The sequence below is a fragment of the Stegostoma tigrinum genome, unplaced genomic scaffold (assembly GCF_030684315.1).
Source record: "Stegostoma tigrinum isolate sSteTig4 unplaced genomic scaffold, sSteTig4.hap1 scaffold_451, whole genome shotgun sequence".
Lineage (NCBI taxonomy): Eukaryota > Metazoa > Chordata > Chondrichthyes > Orectolobiformes > Stegostomatidae > Stegostoma > Stegostoma tigrinum.
This window is the reverse complement of record NW_026728379.1, coordinates 45,738-70,309: the sequence shown is the minus strand read 5'-3', so window position 1 is coordinate 70,309 and position 24,572 is coordinate 45,738. Positions and strand designations below refer to the sequence as shown.

General features: G+C 43.1%; 1 long non-coding RNA gene across 3 annotated transcripts in view; it reads right to left on the bottom strand.

Annotated features, from left to right (window-relative positions):
* Positions 1–215: 215 nt before the first annotated feature.
* LOC132208532 (uncharacterized) overlaps positions 216–24,572 on the bottom strand; it is a 31,508-nt gene continuing 7,151 nt past the window's right edge. Inside the window, exons 2-5 of one of the 3 annotated variants that reach the window (XR_009444643.1) lie at positions 19,617–19,816; positions 18,972–19,118; positions 12,748–12,889; positions 216–296 (exon numbers count right to left, since the gene is read on the bottom strand). This is a non-coding gene — a long non-coding RNA (uncharacterized LOC132208532). Of the gene's footprint in view, positions 297–12,141; positions 12,890–18,971; positions 19,119–19,616; positions 19,817–24,572 lie in introns of those variants that run through there. The other 2 variants (XR_009444644.1, XR_009444642.1) reach the window with 2 other exon arrangements.

Below are 24,572 nucleotides of genomic sequence, written 5' to 3'. Positions count from 1 at the left end.
CAGTTAAGCCCCCCTTGTTTTTGTATTGTGTACTTCTGATGTATGCGCAAATGGACAACCTCACTCTCCTGCTAAGCTGCAGAATGAATAATGCTGCAATATTTGTCAACCCCCAAATGGGCATTGATACATTCGTAAATCTCACATCAATAAACTTACATCTCAAGGTTCTCACCTTCTAGGACTGTTTGTAGTGGTAAATAACCCAAGCGAGGATGTTTGGCAAAGTACTTCTTTGATCTGAAGTTATTTTTCAGCACCTTGGTGAAATCACACACATCGTCACCTGATGTGGTCTAAAAATGTAATATAAATCAAATTTAGTAAAGAATTAATAATGAAACAATCTACTCAACTCACTCTATAATCCACGCTATCCCTGCTAAATGTCTTTGAGGATGTAAAATTAAAGAGTCCAGGCGGAATATGAGTTGCTGTTCCTGCAACCTACGGGTGGCATCATTGTGGCACTGCAGGAGGCCCATGATGGACATGTCATCTAAAGAATGGGAGGGGGAGTGGAAATGGTTTGCGACTGGGAGGTGCATTGTGGCACTGCAGGAGGGAACCTGGGAACCCTGCAGCCTAATGGTATCAATGTGGACTTCACCAGTTTCAAAATCTCCCCTTCCCCCACCGCATCCCTAAACCAGCCCAGTTCGTCCCCTCCCCCCACAGCACCACACAACCAGCCCAGCTCTTCCCCTCCACCCACTGCATCCCAAAACCAGTCCAACCTATCTCTGCCTCCCTAACCTGTTCTTCCTCTCACCCATCCCTTCCTCCCACCCCAAGCCGCACCCCCATCTACCTACTAACCTCATCCCACCTCCTTTGCCTGTCCGTCTTCCCTGGACTGACCTATCCCCTCACTACCTCTCCACCTATCTTCTTTTCTCTCCATCTTCGGTCCGCCTCCCCCTCTCTCCCTATTTATTCCAGAACCCTCACCCCATCCCCCTCTCTGATGAAGGGTCAAGGCCCGAAACGTCAGCTTTTGTGCTCCTGAGATGCTGCTTGGCCTGCTGTGCTCATCCAGCCTCACATTTTATTATCTTGGATTCTCCAGCATCTGCAGTTCCCATTATCCTTGAAGATGGCAGGACAGGTTAACACGATGATTAAGAATGCAGACTCAGAACTTGCCTTTATCAGTCATGGCACAGATGGTTTCAGCTGGAAGGTTACGTTGGAATTGTATAGAACTTTGGTTAAGCCAAAGTTGGAATACTGTATGCAGTTCTCATCACCACACTGTTGGAAGGATGTGATTGAATTGGAGACGGTGCAGAGATTATTCACTCCGATATTGCCTGGGGCGGAGCACTTCAGCTATGAAGACTGGCCGGATAAGCTCAGTTTGTTGTCTTTAGAGCAGAGAAGGCTGAGGAGGGACGTGACTGAGGTGCAGAAGATTAGGAGGGGCAAGGTTAGCAAGCAGCTGTATCCTTAGTTGAAGGGTCAATAACAAGGAGACACAATTATGAGGTGAAGGGCAGGAGATGTAGAGGGGATTTGAGGAAAAATATTTTTACCCAGAGGGTGGTGGTAATCTGGAATGCACTACCCAGAAGGGTCGTTGAGACAAGAGAGCTCACAACTTGTAAAAAAGTACTGGGATGAGCACATGAAATTAAAGGTTATTCTCCAAGTGCTGCAAAGTGGGATTAGTGCAGTTAAGTTTGCATAGACTTGATTGGCTGAAGGGCCTTCTGTATGCCATATTCCCAAATTCAAATCATGTATCTATCTCCAAAAATCAGTGTCCTAATACTTGGGAAACTGCTAATAGCGATCTTCTAATTTATTTATCATAACTTGCTGCTTCTGTCCTTCAGCCATCTTTTTTAACCAAATTTGATAGTGACCTATATATTCCATGAATCTCAATTTTATAAATCAATCAGTCTTTTATGTGGACCTTCCCCTCATCCTTATCTAGGAAAGATTGCACTGCTTCATGAAGGCAGGCTAAAGTAATTCAGCATTACAGCCATACTCTGGTAGTATAATGACAGCATCAGTGACAGTACAATAAGTGCCTTATATCAATTGTTTCAAAACTGGGTTCTACAGTAGACAGGTAATTGGAGATCTACAAACCAAATCATCTGTCATAACTTTAGATTAAATATATTGGAAAAAAGCATACTAACTAACGCGAGCTTCAATGGTGATAAATTAAATGTAACTAATTGGAACAGTAATATTCCTCATCCAACCTTGCTAAGCAATGCCTTTCTGCACTGATAGGCTGGAAAGCTGCAGTCAAGAACAGATATTCACTATTTATCATCAAGTCGAAACAATTCTGGAATGCTTTTATCTGTCATGAATGTTTAATTACTGCAGTTTGAAACTCTCAACTATATGTAAATCATGAATATGTGATGTGAAAAATATACAAAAGGATCCAGCCCTTTTCTTGATTTATCAGGCTAACAATAGAAGAGCATTTGGATCAAGTGGATATACATTATGAGTGCCCGTATCAAACACCAGTCCAGCGACTGACAGATATCACAGTTAGAAGCAAATACACACATCGGGGCAGCACAGTGGCTCAGCGGGTTAGCACTGCAGCCTCACAGCACCAAGTACCCGGGTTCGATTCCAGCCTCAAGTAACTGTCTGTGTGGAGTTTGCACATTCTCCCCGTGTCTGCGTGGGTTTCCTCCGGGTGCTCCGGTTTCCTTCCACAGTCCAAAGATGCGCTGACTCGGTGGATTGGGCATGCTAAATTTCCCATGGTGTTCAGGGTGGTGTGTCGGTGATAGGGGGATGGGTCTGGGTGGGATGCTGCAAGGGCCGGTGTGGACTTCTTAGGCTGAAGCGCCTGTTTCCACACTGTAGGGAATCTAATCTCATCTCCATAATAAGCGTCAGGAAGGAGCTTTTTAAAAAGATGATTGGAACACTTCTTTACATGTAGCCCTTTGTATTATGAATATGCAATTAATAATAGATAGGTTAGTGATTGCTATTAATAGGTAGGCATTCAATCAAAAAGGTTTGAGAACGATTGCCTACCTTAAAAGGTTAAACACTGGAAGGAGCTCACATTTAGAAGGTAGAAGGAACTCTGCAAAACCCATCAGATACTTGGAGAATCACCAAGCAATACAAAATATACACTGCTCCTCAAACGGATTCAAAGAGGAAATTGGTTAATATGTTAGAGCATGTACGGTCATAGCAACAAGGAGCAGGAATAGCAAGGACAGTATTTGCTGCCCATCCATAGTTCCTCCAAATTGTTTGATATTTCAGAGTGCAGTTAAGTGTCAACCACATTATTGTGGATCTGGAGTCATATGGAGGTGAGATCAAATAAGAATGGCAGAGCTGCTTTCTTAAAGAACATCAGTGAATGAGTCAAGTTTTTATAACGGTGAATAGTTTAACAGTGACAGTGTAACCATCACTGAGACCAGCTTTGTTTATGATTATATCAATTTCAGCATGTGTTGGATAACTGGCCCCCTCAAGCCTGCTTCACCATTCAAGAAGGCCGTGGCTGACTTGACTGCAATGTCAGCTCCACATTCCCACCTACCCCCAAAATTATATTGAACTGAATTCAAATTCCATCAGCTGTTACAGTGGAATTTAAGCCTATACTCTACAGCATTGTCCCAGGCCTCCGGATTACTAATCCTGTGACATTAATAGTGCTTCACTGACTACCCCAGCATGTCAATCCCCGTTCTGAGCAAACTTCTTGGCTGAGGCGCCACATTTTCTGGAGTACAGAATTACAAAGTTCACCTCTCTGTGAGTGAAGAGGTTCCTCATCTATCGCTGTTGTTACATTTTATTCTGAGATTGATCTCAGGTTCTACAGCCTGATCTCTTAATTCAAATTACAATAACTTGGCTTTTCAAATGCCCTGTCACATTATCCTTGCCAAGAGATTGAATGTTAATGTTATATATACAGCAGAACAAATGTCCATGTTGATTTTTCTTCATTAAAGTGCCGTCAACAATCTTATAGTCACCAATCTTATACAAGTGCATTTTGTCATGGGAGAGGTTGAATGAGCAAAATCGGACCTTCATTTCTTCCCCACCCCAGCCTCAAAAAGTTTTGTCTTCATTTCAAATTTTTCACATCCAATGGATAATTCTGTACCTTTCTGGTCCCTTCAAGAAGTGCATCCTACCCAAATTGTCCCGAGTGTCTCATCTTAAAAATCGGAATATTTTTTGATATCCTCACTCTCGAACCAATCCATTATATACTTAACATAGGATTCAGGTCAAGTTTGTTTTCCCCCCCACTGCTGTTTAACTTCCTGGCCAATGTCCCACGATTTCTCAAGAAACTATTAGTCTCTCTCTGTATCAGAACATTCTTCAAAAAACTAATACTTTCTCCAAATCTTGATATAACAACTGGCCAGTTTCGGTGCGAGATGAGTTCCACAGCGCAAACTCATACTTGAACCTTTTAGCCATATAAATCATTTGACAAGCAGATTCTAGGGAGTCAATCTGCAGGATCAAGTGACATCTGAAATGCTGTACATTTACTGCAAACAGTCAAGTTCAGTTTTTCTGGCTTCCACAAATCTTTGACAGCATGGCCGTGGGTGTGAATCACCGAGGTCTGGCCAAAATCAGTAAAATCCCTCTCCTTTTCTCATCTGAACACTGCCCCAGAGCAATATCATGTGAATGCACTGCACTTTCCACAGACATGGTGGCAATGCCCAGGTCTATCTCACCACCCCCTCATTCATTTCTTCCACTGTCTCTACAGAACCGGACAGTTTCCATCTATTAAATCTGGTACAGAACGAAGCCATTATCTTTGGTCCTTGAAAGGACGTCTGCTTGCTAGCTACTGGTTTTCGTTGTACCCTTTGTTATTTTGACCCAGAGTTTAAATTCCGGCCACATAGGCCTGATGTCACAAAGTCTACTTATTTTCACATCCACAACATTTGGCCCCAGGTTAAGTCCGTTAGTTTTGAAACCCGACCGCATTGATTAACTCTGAACATGACCATTCTGATGAATATCAAGTTGGCCTCCCAAGTTCTCCTTTTCTTTAACATGGCATCATTTAAAAGTCCATTGACTCTGTCTTAACACGCACCAAGTTCCATTCACCCATCTTTCTCTGCGCACTCTGATCTACAATGGCTCACAGTTAAGCAGTGCCTTGGTTTTCACATTGCTGTCCTGGCTTTCAAATCCCTCCCTGACCTGGCAACACCCATGCACATCCCCTGACAATGTCCAACTCATAGCCCCTCTAGGCACATTTACGCCTTTAATTCCAGCCTCTCAACACAATTTGTGCTGTTCCATCATCGACAGCTTTACATTCAACTTCTTGGAGCCTAAGCTTTATAGAATTACCTTGCTGAACCTCTGCATCGTTCTTTCCTCCTTCAAAACAGTCCTTAAAATCTACCTCTGATGTGGTTTTAATCATCTACCTTCGGATCTCTTTCAGTACTCAGTATCAAATTTTACTCTATAAAGCTCCTATGACATGCTTTGGGATGTTTTATAAAGTCATGTCATAGAAGCTGTTGTGGCAATTGCTCAGAATATGGTTATATTCTGGGCTGAAATTCTCCATGACACTCATCATTAAAGTATTTTTCTGTTATAAAATGGGTAAATAGTACAGTGACTTCAGGCCAAGGGATGATGTGGTTAAACGCCAAAGTTGCACTCCGTGCTATTGGCATCATGAAGACAGTGTCTCCCTTTCATTTGAAGAAATCTTCTGTATTTTCTCAAATACTTTCTTCATTGTACTTTTGTTGTTGATGGTTTCCAATGAACATAAACCATTACTTGCCTTTTCAATTTCAACCTTCCTCACGTTCTCTTAATTTCTTTTGCTATACCTGATTTGAAACAAACCATTCCTCTTTTAATTCACTGTCCTCCTCAGTCCTTCATGTGGTTGTTTCCCAATCGTTAAGAAGACATCCTGTTGCTTTCCTCATTCACTCTAGTCTAAGATGCCTGGCTGCCCTTATCAGATTGCATTTTCAGCAACTTTATAGACAAACGTCCTTTGAGTGGAAGGTTGTAAGGTCATGCCGAACTGATGTCTCAACAACTGCAAAACCAAGCTAATTGTAACCAAGGACATCTGACAACAGGCAAGCAAGGAAGCTCACAACAAAACACAGCACGAGATTACAAATTCTGCAATGTGTGAATGTACTCACAACAGAGCGCTTTCTGGAGTCGGCGGATCTTCATTGCTGGCCGATAGGCAGAAAAACGCACGGTGTTTAAATCACCTGCATTCAAAAAAATCTTTAGATACATTTTTCCTAACTGTTAGTACAAACCATTTCAATTGGAACACATTCTCAACTACTCTGCAATGAATACAGGGGGATAAATATCTGCTGAAGAATACAAGGCACAGTAAAAGGAAATGATAACTACTAGGTTCAATTTATTTCCACATATTTTCAAGGATGGGAACATCACTGACAGGACCAGCATTTGTTACCCATTCCTCATGTAGGTGGTCAAAAGCTACATGAAATTCATGTCATAACTGGCAAACAGCATCTGGTGAATACAGTGGAACTCACGGAAGTCTCACTGTCAGCTTTATAGTAGGAGAGAAAAGATTCAGATAATCATGCTTGGTGTAAAGTCTGCAATCTCGCCGCCTGGTTTTTCAGGGCCACAAAGGGTTTTGAGATCTGAAATGGTATATATGACTCATGAGCACACATCAAATGCAAGTTTCCATGGATGCTATTCTGACAATTCTATGTTGCATGCAGCAAATACCTGATGAAAGGATGTCGAGGAGGCAAGATATTGCCAATACTGTGATATCAGAGCTCAATGCTTCAAGTCCCTCAATGACACATTGCTGAACGTATGATCACCAGGAACATGAATAACCCCTCTGCCAGAGTTATTTAAAGACACTGTCAGCTACTTGCAGATCAATTACTGATGGATTCATAGAGCATACAAACATACAACAGTACAGCACAGGACTGGCCCTTCAGCACACAGTGTTGTGCTGAGCTTTTACCCTCAACCTAACGTCGAGCTAACCTCCACCCTTACCTTATACTATCATCCATATGCCTGTCTAATAGCTGCTTAAATGCTCCTAATGAAGCTGACTCCACTCCCCTCTCTGGCAATGCATTCCACGCTTCTGCCACTCTCTGAGTAAAGAACCTACTTCTCACGTTTACCCGATATCTACCTCCACTTACTTTTAAACTATGCCTCCTCATAAGAGCTACATTCACCCTCGGAAAAAGTCTCTGGCTATCCACTCTCTATCGATGTTCATACCAGTCATTGCCAAAATGTATGTGTGTTGATATTTTTTAGACTTCTTTAAAGTTGCCAAGGTCCACATCTAAGTTCTGAAGGACTCTGTGAAAACTTCAAGGCTGCTACGCAAATCATTCACAGACATGGATGCAGTAATAGACATCTGCAAAAAACCATGTAGGTCAATGCTTCACATCCTGGCCAATGTCATAATGCTTTCAAGTTGCAAGTCTGCTTTGCCAGCCACTTTTGGCCATCAAAAAATTAAGGGGTAGCTACTGAGCTAAAGAGCCAAGCCACTAACAACTGGGCTTCTGACTCTTACACACAACATAGAACATAGAAAAGTATAGCACAGTACAGGCCCTTCGGCCCACCATGTTGTGCCGTGGAATAATCCCAATCCAAAAATAACCTAACCTAATTTACATTCACCTCAATTCACTGCTGTTCATGTGCATGTCCAGCAGTTGCTTAAATGTCACTAATGGCTCTGCTTCCACCATTACCACTGGCAAAGTATTCCATGCACTCACAACTCTCTGGGTGAAGAACCTCCCTCTGACATCTCCTCTATACCTTCCTCCTAACACCTTAAAACTATGCCTCGCGGCAGTCAATCCTGCCCTGGGGAAAAGTCTCTGGCTATCGACTCTATCCATTCCTCTCATTACCTTGTATACCTTGAGCAGGTCACCTCTCTTCCTCCTTCTCTCCAGAGAGCAAAGTCCAAGCTCAGTCAACCTTCTCAACCTGGTAAACCTCCTTTGCACCCTCTCCAAAGCCTCCACATCTTTCCTATAATAGGGCAACCGGAACTGGACACAATATTCCAGTGTGGTCTCACCAGGGTTTTGTAGAGCTGCAGCATAACCTCGCGGCACTTAAACTCGATCCCCCTGTTAATGAAAGCCAAAACACCATATGCTTTCTTAACAACCTTATCCACTTGTGTGGCAACTTTGAGGGAGCTATGCACTTGAACACCAAGATTCCGCTGTTCCTATACACTGCCGAGCATCTGCCTTTAATCCTAGATTCAGCATCTAAATTCGACCTTCCAAAATGCATCACCTCGCATTTATCCAGGTTGAACTCCATCTGCCATTTCTCAGCCCACCTCTGCATACTGTCAATGTCTCGCTGAAGCCTGCAATAGCCCTCAATACTATCAACGGCACCTCCAACCTTTGTGTCAGCAGCAAACATACTAACCCACCCCTCAACCTCCACATCCAAGTCATTTCTAAAAACTACAAACAGCAGAGGCCCAAGAACAGAGCCCAGCGGGTCACCACTGAGCACTGACCTCCAGGCAGAATATTTACCATCTACAACCACTCTCTGCCTCCTGTCAGCCAACCAATTCTGAATCCAGACAGCCAAGTCACCCTGATTTCCATACCTCCTGACTTTATGAAAATGCCTGCCGTGGGGAACCTTATCAAATGCTTTGCTGATGTCCATGTACACCACATCCACTGCTCGCCCCTCGTCAACCTGTCTCATGACCTCCTCAAAGAACTCAATCAGATTTGTAAGGCATGTCCCGCCCATCACAAAGCCATGCTGACTCCCTTTAATCACGCTCTGTGCATGTGCAACAGCACATCCACATGAAATTTGACAGGGCATGTCCTCGTCTTCCTGAAACAAATTTTCTGCTGTCTGGATAACGCTGGGGAGGCTTCCAGCGCTTGGCAGGGGCAGCAATTGACAGAGTTGCATGATTGGGACTACAGTAGGTGAAAATAAAGGCATCACCTACTCACTAACACTCAGTTGGGTTTCTACCAGGGCCACCCAGCTCCTGGCCTCATTGATGCCCTGGTTCAAAAATGGACAAAAAAGAGGTGAGGGAGTGAGGGCGACAGTGATTGTTCTTGACATCAAGGCCACATTTGACCAAATGTGGCATCCAGGGAACTGAGCAAAACTGGTTTTAACGGGAATGGGGGGAAAGCTCCCTGCTCGTAGGAGTCAGATTGAGCGCAAAGAAGATGGATATGTTTGTCTGGAGTTAGAATCTTGGTGGCACACTGCATGGAAATAAGCCTTTCTGCCCAACACATTATGCATCCAGAGATTGTGACATTGAAGGCTCTGCTTCATGGTGCCAAATTCCTCATTACAACTATTCACAAACTCCTTTTTTGTCCTGCCTACAATGTCTGGATTCTCCACCTCCCACCGCAAGGTCTTTTCCCGTCTGAGCAAATAAGACCCTAAGATATATGAGCAGAATTAGGCCAGTCTGCACACTGAGTCTGCTCTGTCATTCAAGCACGGCTGACATACTTCTGAACCCCATTCTCCTGCCTTCTCCCCGTAACCCTTGATGCACTTACTAGTCCACAAACCTATTTATCTCTGTCTTAAATACACTCAATGACTTAGCCTTCGCAGTCTTCTGTGGCAATGGCTTCCACAGTTACAGACTCTCACTCTTTGCTGCACAGAATAGTGTCAATCCCACTGATTATACTACGTTGCGTTTATCAAGCCCCTTTGAAAGTGTGTTTTTTACCACAGTGCGATAGTCAATTTGCACATCCACCCGAAAGCTCATGCATTCTAGTTCCGCTATCAGCCTCATTCAGTCACAGAAGAACATGGAAACTAGAAGCAGGAATAAGCCAATCAGCCCTTCAAGCCAAGTCCACCATTCAATAAGATCATGGCCGATCTTACATCTCGATATCATATTCCCACTTTCCTGTATACTTATTGAATCTTTTAACATCTAAAAATCTATCACAAAATCAAAGAATCCCTACAATGCAAAATGTTTTCAGCTGATTAAGTCGACACTGACCCTTCGAAGTGCATCGTGTCCAAGACTGGCCCCTCCATCCTTGCTCCATAACTATGCATTTACCATGCCTTATCCACTTGGCCTGCATATTTTTGGACTGTGGGAAGAAACCGGAGCACCTGGTGGAAGCCCACACTGACACAGGGAGAATGTACAAACTCCACATGGATAGTTACCCAAGGGTGGAATCAAAACAGGTCACTGGCACTGTGAGGCAGCAGTGGTGAGCCACCGAGCCACCTTGTCTTGTTCTTGAATACATTCAGTGATGGCTCCCATGGTCTTCTGTGGTTGAAAATTTCACAGATTCACTCTGCTTGAATGACGAGATGTTGTCCTCATCCTAGTCCTAACTGATCTACCCCAAATTCTGAGACTGTGATCCCTGGTCCCAGCACCACAAACAGGGAAAATAGCTTCCCTGCATTGAGTTCATCTGGCTCAGTTCCAACTTTCTATATTTCAATCAGATCCCCCCCTCATCTTTTTAAACTCTCATGAACACAGGCCCAGTTGAATCCATAACTCACCACAGGACAGTCCTACTTTCCCCAGTATTAGCGTAATGAACCTCCACCATCGACCTCTCCTGCGCCTGAAGACTGACCAAATCAGACAAACACAAACTTAAGGGCTGTGACTGCCTCTTGGTGCAAAGAATCCAGGTAACTTGCTCCCCTCCTGATGTGTCCCAGCATCCCTAGATCAGCCTCCAGCTCATAAACACAAGCTACTCAAACATTAAGTGCTTACAGCAAACATGCTTGCACCAGACCATACTGGAACACAGGAGCTCTTACATGTTGTAGCCGAGTTCTAATTAATGACTTTGCTATTTTTATTTAATTATATATATTTACTTATGTTTTCATAAAGCTTATTAACTTTACCATCAGTTGCATCATGTTAAACCTTGGGAATAGAATAAGCCACAGTCACCACTTCTTCTCTAGCACTGGGAGAATCAATTACTGAAGGCTGAGAAGTTAGAAAAGGCAATCGTAATTTTTTTTCTTGATTCAATCTCGTCGAGGGCGTCACTGGCGAGGCAGCATTTATTGCCCAGCCCTGATTACCCAGAGGGCAGTTAAAAGTCAACCACATTGCTGTGGGTCTGGAGTCACATGCAGACCAGGCCAGGTAAGGATGACAGTTTCCTTCCCTAAAAGGCATTCGTGAACCTGATGAGCTTTTCCAACAAGCAACAACAGATTCACGGTCATCATCAGATTGTGAATTCCGGATATTTATTGAATTCAAATTCCACCATCTGCCACAGCGGGCTTTGAATCCAGGTCCCCAGAACATGATTTGTCTCTCTGGATGAACAGTCCAGTGACAATACCGTGAGGCCATCGCCTCCCCTAAGATGGATAATTTATACATCCCTAACACAAAAGGCTGAGTTAACTCAGTTGAGACTTGGGTTCATCAAGCCCAAACGCTCTTCAAAGGTGAATTTGTTAAAACTCCACTTAAAATTGGGAACTTCTGAACTTAAACTGCACAATTCAGTTATTGCTAATAAATTACAAATAAAATTAGGTTTGTCCAAAGGGTTAAGACTTTCTTACCCACAAACCACCTGTATTCAGTTCAGTGGGTCTACATTCTGGCCAACACTTAGCATTCAATCAATATCACAAAGTAAGTGGTCATTTTTACAGTTCTGTTTGTGAAAGCCTTCTGCGCATATATTTGTTGCTGTGTTTCCGACATTACAAACATACTTCAAAAACTTACTTCATTGGTTATACAGTGCTTTTAGTTGTTTAGTGCCTGTCGAAGCTGAAATATGAACCAAAGTTCTTTGTTCTTGTTTTTCATTTAATGTCACAGATGTTGTCTGTCACTCCTAATTATACATTATTTCAAGTATTTTTAGCCTACATGAATGCATCTAAATAGATCTAAACACATAGGTATATTTGCCTAGAATCCAGAATTTACTTTGGTACCTTTTGGAGTCGCAATGATCTGACAGTGGCACAGAACCAGAGTCCTATTATCAATCTACTTACTTAATGAGTGAAAATGTTCAGTCATTTTTGGATGGTCCCAACAGGTACTCTGAGTCTGGTGGCTAGATAGAGGATGCACAGAACATAGAAGCTTCCACTATAACACTCTGAAAACATTTCTTATCAGAAGTATTATCTATTAATATATGAGATTCAATGGCAAGCCATTCAGAACTGAAATCAGGAAGCACTTTTATCTTAATACAAACAACAGTCAAGATCTCAAATACTCTCTCATAAAAGAATGTGGGTGCTGGATCAATAAGAATGAGTGTGACTGAAATTATTTTTGATAGCTAAGGCTATGAAAGGATATAGAAGAAAGGGAGGTAAACAGACTGACGACAAAAAATGCCGGAGACCACAGTAGGTCAGGCAGCAGCCATGGAGAGAAAGCAAGCTAATGTTTTCAGTCGACATGCCTTTTCAGCAGGTAAACAGAGTTGAAGCTCAGACTAGCTGTGGTTTAACTGAATGGTTTATGCACAGAACAGCAAAACCGGTCTGCTTCTGCACCCATTTAGAATGGTTCCTTCTGTTTTATGTACTGTTTTTCGAACCAAACTTCACAATTTTCTGTATTACATTTAATCTACAACATCAACTGGTGCCTCTCCTCACCTTGACCTCCAACTTGCAGCCTCTCTCCACTCCCAAACCTCTGGGTTGTGCCCTCTCCTGCTTCTCAATCTCCAAGTAAGAGCCTCTTTTCCTTCCGTCCGTGACCTCAGGGTTGCAGTCTCTGCCTCCTCACCTCCTGCTGCTATTCAACAATAAATAAAACACAGAACACAGAACATTGGGAGAGCATTTTGGTGATAGTGACCATAACTGCCTCACATTTTACATAGCTATGGAGAAGGAGAGGATTAGGCAGAATGGGAGGATATTTAATTGGGGAAGAGGAAACTATGATGCGATTAGACATGAGCTAGGAAGCATGGACTGGGAGCAGTTGTTCCATGGTAAGGGAACTATAGACATGTGGAGATGGTTTAAGGAACAGTTGTTGGGAGTGATGAGTAAATATGTCCCTCTGAGACAGGCAAGAAGGGGTAAGATTAAGGAACCTTGGATGACGAGAGCGGTGGAGCTTCTAGTGAAAAGGAAGAAGGTAGCTTACATAAGGTGGAGGAAGCTAGGGTCAAGTTCAGCTAGAGAGGATTACATGCAGGCAAGGAAGGAGCACAAAAATGGTCTGAGGAGAGCCAGGAGGGGGCACGAGAAAGGCTTGGCAGAAGGAATCCGGGAAAACACAAAGGCATTTTACACTTACGTGAGGAATAAGAGAATGGTCAAAGAAAGAGTAGGGCCGATCAGGGATAGCATAGGGAACTTGTGTGTGGAGCCTGAGGAGGTAGGGGAAGACCTAAATGAGTTTTTTGCTTCTGTCTTTATGAAAGAAACCAACTTTGTAGTGAATGAAACCTTTGAAGAGCAGGTGTGCATGCTGGAATGGATAGAGATAGAGGAAGCTGATGTGCTGAAAATTTTGTCAAACATTAAGATTGACAAGTCGCCAGGCCCGGATCAGATTTGTCCTCGGCTGCTTTGGGAAGCGAGAAATGCAATTGCTTTGCCACTTGCGAAGATCTTTGCATCCTCGCTCTCCACTGGAGTCGTACCTGAGGACTGGAGAGAGGCAAATGTAATTCCTCTCTTCAAGTAAGGAAATAGGGAAATCCCCGGCAATTATAGACCGGTAAGTCTCACGTCTGTCGTCTGCAAGGTGTTAGAAAGGATTCTGAGGGATAAGATTTATGACCATCTGGAAGAGCATGGCTTGATCAAATACAGTCAACACGGCTTTGTGAGGGGTAGGTCATGCCTTACAAACCTTATCGAGTTTTTTGAGGATGTGACTAGAAAGGTTGATGAGGGTCGAGCTGTGGATGTGGTGTATATGGACTTCAGTAAGGCATTTGATAAGGTTCCCCATGGAAGGCTCATTCAGAAGGTCAGGAGGAATGGGATACAGGGGAACTTAGCTGCTTGGATACAGAATTGGCTGGCCAACAGAAGACAGCGAGTGGTAGTAGAAGGAAAATATTCTGCCTGGAAGTCAGTGGTGAGTGGGGTTCCACAGGGCTCTGTCCTTGGGCCTCTACTGTTTGTAATTTTTATTAATGACTTGGACGAGGGAATTGAAGGATGGGTCAGCAAGTTTGCAGACGACACAAAGGTCGGAGGTGTCGTTGACAGTGTAGAGGGCTGTTGTAGGCTGCAGCGGGACATTGACAGGATGCAGAGATGGGCTGAGAGGTGGCAGATGGAGTTCAACCTGGATAAATGCGAGGTGATGCATTTTGGAAGGTCGAATTTGAAAGCTGAGTACAGGATTAAGGATAGGATTCTTGGCAGCGTGGAGGAACAGAGGGATCTTGGTGTGCAGATACATAGATCCCTTAAAATGGCCACCCAAGTGGACAGGGTTGTTAAGAAAGCATATGGTGTTTTGGCTTTCATTAACAGGGGGATTGAGTTTAAGAGTCGTGAGATCTTGTTGCAGCTCTATAAAACTTTGGTTAGACCGCACTTGGAATACTGCGTCCAGTACTGGGCGCCCTATTATAGGAAAGATGTGGATGCTTTGGAGAGGGTTCAGAGGAGGTTTACCAGGATGCTGCCTGGACTGGAGGGCTAATCTTATGAAGAGAGGTTGACTGAGCTCGGTCTCTTTTCATTGGAGAAAAGGAGGAGGAGAGGTGACCTAATTGAGGTATACAAGATAATGAGAGGCATGGATAGAGTTGATAGCCAGAGACTATTTCCCAGGGCAGAAATGGCTAGCACGAGGGGTCATAGTTTTAAGCTGGTTGGTGGAAAGTATAGAGGGGATGTCAGAGGCAGGTTCTTTACGCAGAGAGTTGTGAGAGCATGGAATGCGTTGCCAGCAGCAGTTGTGGAAGCAAGGTCATTGGGGTCATTTAAGAGACTGCTGGACATGCATATGGTCACAGAAATTTGAGGGTGCATACATGAGGATCAATGGTCGGCACAACATTGTGGGCTGAAGGGCCTGTTCTGTGCTGTACTGTTCTATGTTCTATGTTCTATTACAGCACAGTACAGGCCCTTGGGCCCTCGATGTTGTGTCGACCTGTCATACCGATCTCAAGCCCATCTAACCAACACTATTCCATGTACGTCCATATGCTTATCCAACGACGACTTGAATGTACCTAAAGTTGGCAAATCTACTACCATTGCAGGCAAAGCGTTCCATTCCCTTACTACTCTCCGAGTCGAGAAACTACCTCTGACATCTGTCCTGTATCTTTCACCCCTCAATTTAAAGCTATGCCCCGTCGCGCTCGCCGTCACCATCCAGAAAAAAGGCTCTCCCTATCCACCCTATCTAACCCTCTGATTATTTTATATGTTTCAATTAAGTCACCTCTCGGCCTTCTTCTCTCTAATGAAAACAGCCTCAAGTCCCTCAGCCTTTCCTTGTAAGACCTCGTAATGTGGCAGGGGGATGGGAGCCAAATGCACAGGTTAGTGGGCAGTAACAAGATAATAACTACAGCCTGTAAGGAACTAGATAATGAAGTCAGTGTGACCAAGAGGAAGAGTAGACACAGAGCAGATGATGAACGCTGACGGACAGGTGGTCTGAGGTGCATTTGTTTCAATGCAAGAAGTGTGTAGTGAGCTATCAACGCAAGGTAGCTCAACTGTGGGGTCCTTACAAAAGTTATCTCAAAACTGAACGAGTTGAACTGCTGGGACAGGACAGATTTAGCAAATATCATGTGTGGCACAGCACAATTTTTGACAAAACAAATCTGAATTCTCAGACAAAGATGCATGAAAACTGATGTTATCATAAATCAGGAACTATATTCAGAATTCTCATAAAGCTCAATGATAAACTATGAAGAACTACTGTAATATTTACATTTTATTATCTACAATCTGATTTAACTATTTCACAAACAATGAAAACGCATATTTTTTCACATTTTTCATTTCAGTGGTTCAGCCAGTTATTTTCTAACCACCATCTTTATCAGGCCGGAAAGCCATAACTAGTGTAGTGCCACAGGGATCAGTCCAAGGACGAGAATTATTTACTCTCTATATTCATAACTTAGAGGAGGGGACAAGGCATAAATTCATCCAAATTTGCTGATGCTACAAAAATAGAGTAAGGGAATGTTGTCATGAGGACAGAAAGAATCTGCAAGGGGATAGACAGGTCGAGCAAGTCGGAAAAAAGTTGGTAGAGAGAGTTTAATGTAGGAAAGTACACTTTGGTAGGAAGAATCAAAAGATAGACTCTTACTTAAATAGAGGGAGACTCTAAAAAAAAATGCAGGGTAGGGGACTTGGATGCTCTCGTCCATGAAACACATACTAGCGTGCAGGTGAATGATTGTTTTGTTGCTGTCACATGTACTGAGATACTGTGAAAAGTGTTGATTTGCATGCTGTGTAGGCAAATCACACCGTACAAAGTGCAGAATAGTGTTACAGCCACAGAGAAGAGGCTGAGAGAGAGAGATCAGAATTAACACTTGAGAGGTCCGTTCAAAAGTCACAACAGGAAAGAGGCTGTTCTTAAATCTATTTGTACGCTTTTTCAATCTGATATCCTCTGCCCGACAGAAGAGAGTATAATCAGAGTGAGGGGGTATTTTGATTATGTTGGTTGCTTTCTCAAGGCAGTGGGAAGTGTAGATGGAGTCAATGGATGGAAGGCTAGTTTGCGTGACGGATTGGGCTGTGCTCATGATTCTCTTTCGCTTCTTGCAGTCTTGGGAACAGCAACTGCCATACCACACAGTGATGCATCCAGATAGGATGCATCTCCAAAAACAGGTAGGGTCCTCATGGACATGCTGAATTTTCTTAGCCTCCTTGACCATCATGTCGACACGGGTTGACCAGGACAGATTGTTGGTGAGCAACATTCCCAGGAACTTCATACTATCAACCATCTCCACCTCAGCACCATTGCTGCAGACAGAAGCTTCCTGAAATCAATGACCAGCTCCTCCATTTTGCTTATGCTGATGGACAGATTGTTATCTTTCCATCATGCCAGCAAGCACTCAATTGCTTTTCCTGTAATCTGACTTATTGTTGTTTGAGGTCCGACCTACAATGGAAGCGTCATCAGCAAACTTGTAAATGGAGTTGGGGCCACACAGTCATGATTGCATAAGGAGTATAGAGTAGGGGCAGCTTTGCTGGGCACCGGTGTTGAGGTTTACGGTGGAGCAAGTGTTGTCACCTATCCTTACTGATTGTGGTCTCTGGGTCAGGAAGTCGAGAATCCTGTTACAGAGAGGGATGCTGAGGCCGAGGTCTCAGAGTTCAGAGAGGAGTTTGTTTGGAATTACAGTGTGGAAGGTGGTGGTCTCATCAATAAGTAACAGCCTGATGTAGGTATCCTTGTTATCCAGACATTCCAGGGATGACTGTCAGGCCAGGGAGACGGTATCAGCTGGAGACCTGTTGCAGTGGTAGGAGAATTGCAAAGGATCAAAGCACTTTGGTAGGTTGGAGTTGATGTGAGCCATGACGATGGTGATGCAACTAATTTAGAAGGCAAATGGAATTTTGGCCTTTATTGTAAGGAGGTTTCAGTTTAAAAATGGGCAAGTTTTTTTGCAACTGATCAGGCTATTGAGGAGGTCACACTTGGAGAAATACAAGAAAGGATACACAGCCATAGGAAGCAGTTCAAAAGAGACTCACTGGGCCGATTCATCGGATCATGATTTATCAAGAATGGTTGCACAGAAGGTCTTTATTCATTCAAGTTTAGAAGAATGAGGGGTGATCTTACTGAAACACAAAATTTTTTGACAGGCTAGATGTGAAGACAATGTTTCCATTATTGTGGAAATCTCAAACTCAGCAACATAGTTACAGAAGAAGGGAACATTTATTGAAACCTGAGATGCAAAGGAATTTCTTCTTTCAGCAGGTAGCGATTGTTTAGAATACAAGAGAATTGTGAAAGGTAGATCACTGGAAGTATTTAAAGAAGGTGGTAGATAAGATTTTTGAAATAGAGAAGTTGAGCGCTCTGAGAAGCTGGTATGGAAGAGGAGTTGAGTCCCGGGCAGGTCAGCCATGTCTTATCGGATGGTGAGGTAGGGTCAAGAGGTAGAACATCCAGATCCTGGTGCTTTTTATGTTTTTGTCTGCTTGCTAGAACCGATAAGGAGTTTTATTGCGCTATATGGCCAAGCGTGCTGCTGACACAGAACAAGACTGAAATAATTTGCTCAATAAAACATTTCATGCGGCTTTATGGGATAAAGAAAACTTTCATCTACTACTTTGCTGACATCAATCAAAATCTGCTCAATTGAAAGAAATACATGCAGTTCATACAACTTTATGTCATTCTTCCCTTCAATGCATCAAGTATATCTTTGTTGCAATTCATTAAAGTATGCCTTTCTCAGGGACTTAAATTATGAAACAATACATAATACTGAAGTGTACAGCAGTGAGCACAATGGTCCAATTCCAAATTCTTTTGGATGGATCGGGAAAAATATCTGCCACCTGCAGCTTCATCCTGAATATATTCAAATTGTTCCAGTCCTGAGCCATTTCAGACTGTAGTTCGGATGCTCACATGTCTCACTATTTGGATTTTGTTTTGCGATTACATTCTAAAGTGCAGACTACAGACAAGAACATTGTATTTTTGAAAACGTAATATTATAAAATTGGATAACTTCATAAACTATGATAATAAAATATTAATTGCTTGCTTCAATTGAAACGGTTCTTTATCTTGCTCATATATTTGAAGCCAAATTATCTGGACATGCTTTCTTCAACAGATTGGCTAGTTTAGAAAATGTTTTCACTGTTACCTGTATAAATTTCAACCTCATATTTAGGTCATCAAGCTGGTGAGAAATCTTTGGAGAGAAAGAGACATCAAGCGGAGATAATTGACTGGCCAGATCATTTAATATTTTGACTTCTTGTTTGACTGGGGCAATTTCTTCTTTAAAAACCTAATGGAGAGGAAGCGTATAAAATCTGAGAAACATCCTGAAATTAATGATTAAATGTTAATAAGAAATTAAGTTAAAACTAAAATCCTAATATTAAATATAATATACAAAAGCATCTGCTGGAAATGACATTTAATTCATAAAGATCTCGAGTTAAAAGTAACAGTGACGATGAAACTATCATAAATTATTGTAACAGAAAACTGAATTCACTAATCTATTCTTTAGGGAAGGGAATCTGCATCCCTTCACAATTCTGGTATCTGACTTCAAATTCACAGGAACATGGCTGACTCTCTACTGACTTCCAAAATGGCCTACCAAGCCATTCCTGGATGGGAAATGAATGTTAGCCTTGCCAGCAGTGCCCTCATCCTGTGAAAGAATGCTTTTAAAAAAGTGGATTTAATAAATGTAAAAGTAAGGAACAAAACAGGACAAATCAACTCAACAAGGCTTTGAAGGATAATACTACTTAGTCCTGTTCTTCTTTCTTACGTTACGTTCTCTCGCATGAAGGGTCGAGGCCCGAAATGTCAGCTTTTGTGCTCCTGAGATGCTGCTTGGCCTGCTGTGTTCATCCAGCTCCACACATTGTTATCTCGCATTCTCTAGCATCTGCAGTTACCATTATCTCTCGCAAGCAAAGGTTGATGTCTTTCAAAGCCCAATCTCAGATTTTGCAGGCAGTCCTTACCCTGAAAAAATACCAAATATGTATAAAGAAGAAAACTGGAGGTGAAACCATTCAAACAATTTTCATTGGCACAACAAATGTTCAAACTGTAAAAGCAGGTTAAGCACCTGTATATGAGGAAACTGTACTCAAACTTTAAACAGACACTTACAGCCAACAAATGCGAGAAACATCCATTTCTTTCTGCATTACCAATTTTGCTGTTGGGAAAATAGGCCTAGACTTAGCAATGTAAATTCAAACAAGATAGCACCCTCTCAGATCTCAACACTCACAGTCGTAGAGTTCTGTTTTCACAGGTTGGAGTATAATAGCATCAAGTACAATACACCAAATCTTCTTTGGTACCTTTTCCTTCCATAAAACTGCTTTTAATAGATGCGCACAGAATTCATTTTATACACATTTAAATGTTTCTAAGTTCAAGAGGCCAGTTCCAGCACTTGGACTTGCATCTTCTTCATCATCACAACAGAACAAAATAAAGACCCACTCTTTCTAAGTCACGTTTTCAATTGTTAGTGACAAGGTGAAGTGCGAGAACTGCTCACTCGATGTTAAAATCTCTTAACTATGTACCTATATATTTCAATCCTGTGAAATATGTGGAATGAATTCGAGAAAAGGATTAATTTTGTTGCTCTGGGAGAGAGCTGGTACAGATAAAATAGGTTGAATGGCCTTCTCCCATGCTAAAAATGTCCATAACTGTTCTTGGCGCTGCTAAATTAAAGTGGGCATCCTTTCATTATGACTGTGAGGCGCAGCATGTTATGATAGATGGCATAATGGAGAAATCCTTTGTTATTAATAAACTTTTCAGCACGAGGCATCCTTCTGAAGTCAAATGTTCGACATATACCTGTTGCACTGACTTGGTTTCAAACACTTATAATGTGGAGGTGCTGGTGTTGGACGAGGATGGACAAAGTCAGAAGCCACATAGCATCAGGTTATAATCTGACAGGTTTATTTGAAATCATACAAGCTTTTGAAGTGCAGTCCCTTCATCACGTGTGGTCAGAGAGGAAAACACACAGGCACACAATTTATAAGCAGACAGATCAAAAGATCATACAACTGGTGTGAGTGGAGTGTCAGATAATAAGTCTTCATCCAGGATGTTTGTTTATTTGCAGATATTTTGTTGAAGAAACACACAGCTTGGAGTTACAGTCAGTGTGGTGTGTTATAAATAGTATCAGAGATAATGGGAACTGCAGATGCTGGAGAATTCCAAGATAATAAAATGTGAGGCTGGATGAACACAGCAGGCCAAGCAGCATCTCAGGAGCACAAAAGCTGACGTTTCGGGCCTAGACCCTTCATCAGAGAGGGGGATGGGGAGAGGGTTTTTGTTGGTTGCATTATGGGTGGAGGATCCCATAATCCCATAACCTTTTTAAATAGGGAGAGAGGGGGAGGCGGACCGAAGATGGAGAGTAAAGAAGATAGGTGGAGAGAGTATAGGTGGGGAGGTAGGGAGGGGATAGGTCAGTCCAGGGAAGACGGACAGGTCAAGGAGGTGGGATGAGGTTAGTAGGTAGATGGGGGTGCGGCTTGGGGTGGGAGGAAGGGATGGGTGAGAGGAAGAACCGGTTGGGGAGGCAGAGACAGGTTGGACTGGTTTTGGGATGCAGTGGGTGGGGTGGGGGGGTGGAGAGCTGGGCTGGTTGTGTGGTGCAGTGGGGGGAGGGGACGAACTGGGCTGGTTTAGGGATGCAGTCGGGGAAGGGGAGATTTTGAAACTGGTGAAGTTCACATTGATACCATTGGGCTGCAGGGTTCCCAAGCGGAATATGAGTTGCTGTTCCTGCCCCCTTCGGGTGGCATCATTGTGGCACTGCAGGAGGCCCATGATGGACATGCCGTCTAAGGAATGGGAGGGGGAGTTAAAGGAGTTAAAATGGTTGGTGACTGGAAGGTGCTGTTGTTGATTGTGAACCGAGCGGAGGTGTTCTGCAAAGCAAACATGAGATTTTTGTCTTCTACCTTGCACTCACTGGAGCACTGCAGCAAGCCTGAGACAGAGATTTTGACCAGGGATCATGATGGGGTGCTCAAGTGATCGGCAATTGGAAACCTGGGGCCATTTTTATGTACAGAATATAGGTGTTCAGCCAAGTGGTTGGTCAGTCTGTGTTTCGTCTCCCCGATGCAGAGCGAGACAATATTGTGAGCAGTGAATACAGTAGACAAGATTGAGTGAAGTGTGGGTAAATCGCTGCTTCCCCTGGAAGCCTTGGATAGTGAAGCCGGAGGAAGTAAATGGACAGATGTTATGCCTTCTGTGGTGGCATGGAAAGTGCTGTCGGGTTATGGGGAGGTGTTGCGAATGGATAAGGAGTGGACCGAGGTGTCCTGATGGAATGGTCCCTGCAGAAGGCTGACAAGGGAGGGGAGGGGAATATATGCCTGGTGGTGGGATCTTGTTGGAAATCGTGGCTGATGTTCTTCTAGATGTGGATATTGATGGGTTGGTCATTGAGGACCAGGGTACCTCATCAGGGGTGAGGCCAAAGTGTACGAGATGGGTTGGACATGGCCGAGAGCTCTGTCAACCACGAACGCAAGGAATGCTCAGTTGAGGAAGAATGCAGACATTTCGGAATCCCTCCAGCAGAAAACGATATCATGAGAACAAGTGAATCTGTCTGGACAGTCCTGTTTGAAGATTTTAGGAAGTAAGACTCTGTTGTTTGTCATAAAGGATATGGTTAAGTGATCATATTCAAACTGAAGAGACCAAGAATGTGAGCCTGCAGAATGGGTGGTGAACCATGCCTCCAGGAATTCCTCTGCGTGTCTACACTTGGCTTGGGCTACTATGGTTACCTTGTCCCAGTTCCGTATGAGTGGCGTGATCCTCCACCCATAATGCAACCAACAAACAGATACAGTTGGACCGCACATACAAACCCATACAGATCAAAACCCGAAATGACAGTACTCATGGTAACTGACCGGACAGTATAAATTCCAGACAGAGTAAAGTAACATTGTTTCGTTGGAGGCTCTGCTGGTGATGTCACCAATCATGGTGACGAAACGTCTCAATGAAAACAAGCCAGCTCGGCGAGCAAGTCAACAACCTCAATTTGAGCTACCTTGTTCAAGTGTTTCATTTTTGATCTTGAATGTTAAATCTCGCTCCAACACAGGGACGGAGGATTACTGTTAACAGCTGCATTATAACTAATTCAAATCGAATCATTGTTTTGACCAGTCCAGAGATGTGCAGGTTCGGTGGATTGGGAATGCTGAATTACCCACAGTGCCCACACACGTGTAGGTTAGGTATATTAGCCATGGGAAATGCAGGCTGACAGGGCTAGAGTAGGGAATGGGGATGGGTCTGGGTGGGATGCTCTTTGTAGGGTTGCTGTGGACTTCTCGAACTGAATGGCCTGTTTCCACACCGGGGATTCTATAAAACTAGGTTTTACTGAATTAGTGAGAAAGTGAGTTTATCAATTGCTAAATGCAAGAAGTCATAAGGCACCACAAATACACACAAGTTAGAAACAAGAAATTAGCTCAAAAAACGTAAAAGTTAAGAGGGATACGGATAGTTCAGCCTTTGGATTGTTTGTGAGGAATAGAAAGTGGGATGTTGTGGCCACTACATTGGCCGATCCCCGGAATGCTTATGTGAATTCAGTAGTTAATTTTGAGATCCTTGTTGAAATTCTTTTGACCTTGTTTCCTTTTTGACATTGCCCTGGTTTGCAGAGCTCAGAGCAAGAGATTGTCTTTTCTTCTTAGCTGCAGCAGAGGCCTATGAAATGGCTGTCCTAGAACTGTGACCTCCACAACTCCGTAGACCACACGAGCATAGTCGCCCAGGAATACACACACACTGACATTAAAGAACTATTGGGATAACAATACTCAGCATGGGACTGGAAAAGACAGCATGTAGAAACAGAAAACAGCTGTAAATAGTGTCAAGAGGTGAAATAAAGTTATAAATCAAAATTAATGACTCTTTGCTTGCGTGCTCATTGTATTCAGAACAAAATCAACAAATTCATAGCACACATACAGGTTGACGGGCATGATTTGAGAGCTATTACAAAGACATGGTTATAAGGCGATCAACACTGGAGGTAAATGTGCAGGGCTACGTGACATTCCAAAAAGACAGGCAAGAGGGAAACTGACTGTAAGCGATGAAATTACTGTGAGAACAAGAAACGATCTTCAATCGGAAGACATAGAATCCAATTTTATTTATTTGCTAATGGGAGGAGGACATCACTAGCTCGGCAGTGTTTATTGTCCATCCCGAATTGCCCAGGGGACAGTTCAGAGTCAATCATCTAGCTGTGGGTCTGCAGTCACATGTAGGCCAGACCATGTAAGGATGGCAGTTTCCTTTCCGAAAGGACATCAGTGAAGCAGGTGGGTTTTTCTGACATTTGACAATGGATTCATGGTCATCATTAGATTCTTCATTCATGATTTTCTTTTGTATTCAATTCAAATTCCACCACCTGCTGTGCTGGGATTTGAACACAGGTCCCCAGAATGTTATCTAAGTCTCTGAATTAACAGTCCAGCAATAATACCACTCGGCTATTTCCTCCCCAACCTTGGAACAAGAAAACCTGTAGTTGACTCCCACATGGGGGAAAACACTGAACCAGGAGCTTCTTCAACGGGGTGATCGCCTCTCCTTACATTTTAAGATAGCTATGAATAATCAGGACCTTGGGGGAAGCTACGAAATTGGGTGAAGGAAAATTACATCAGTA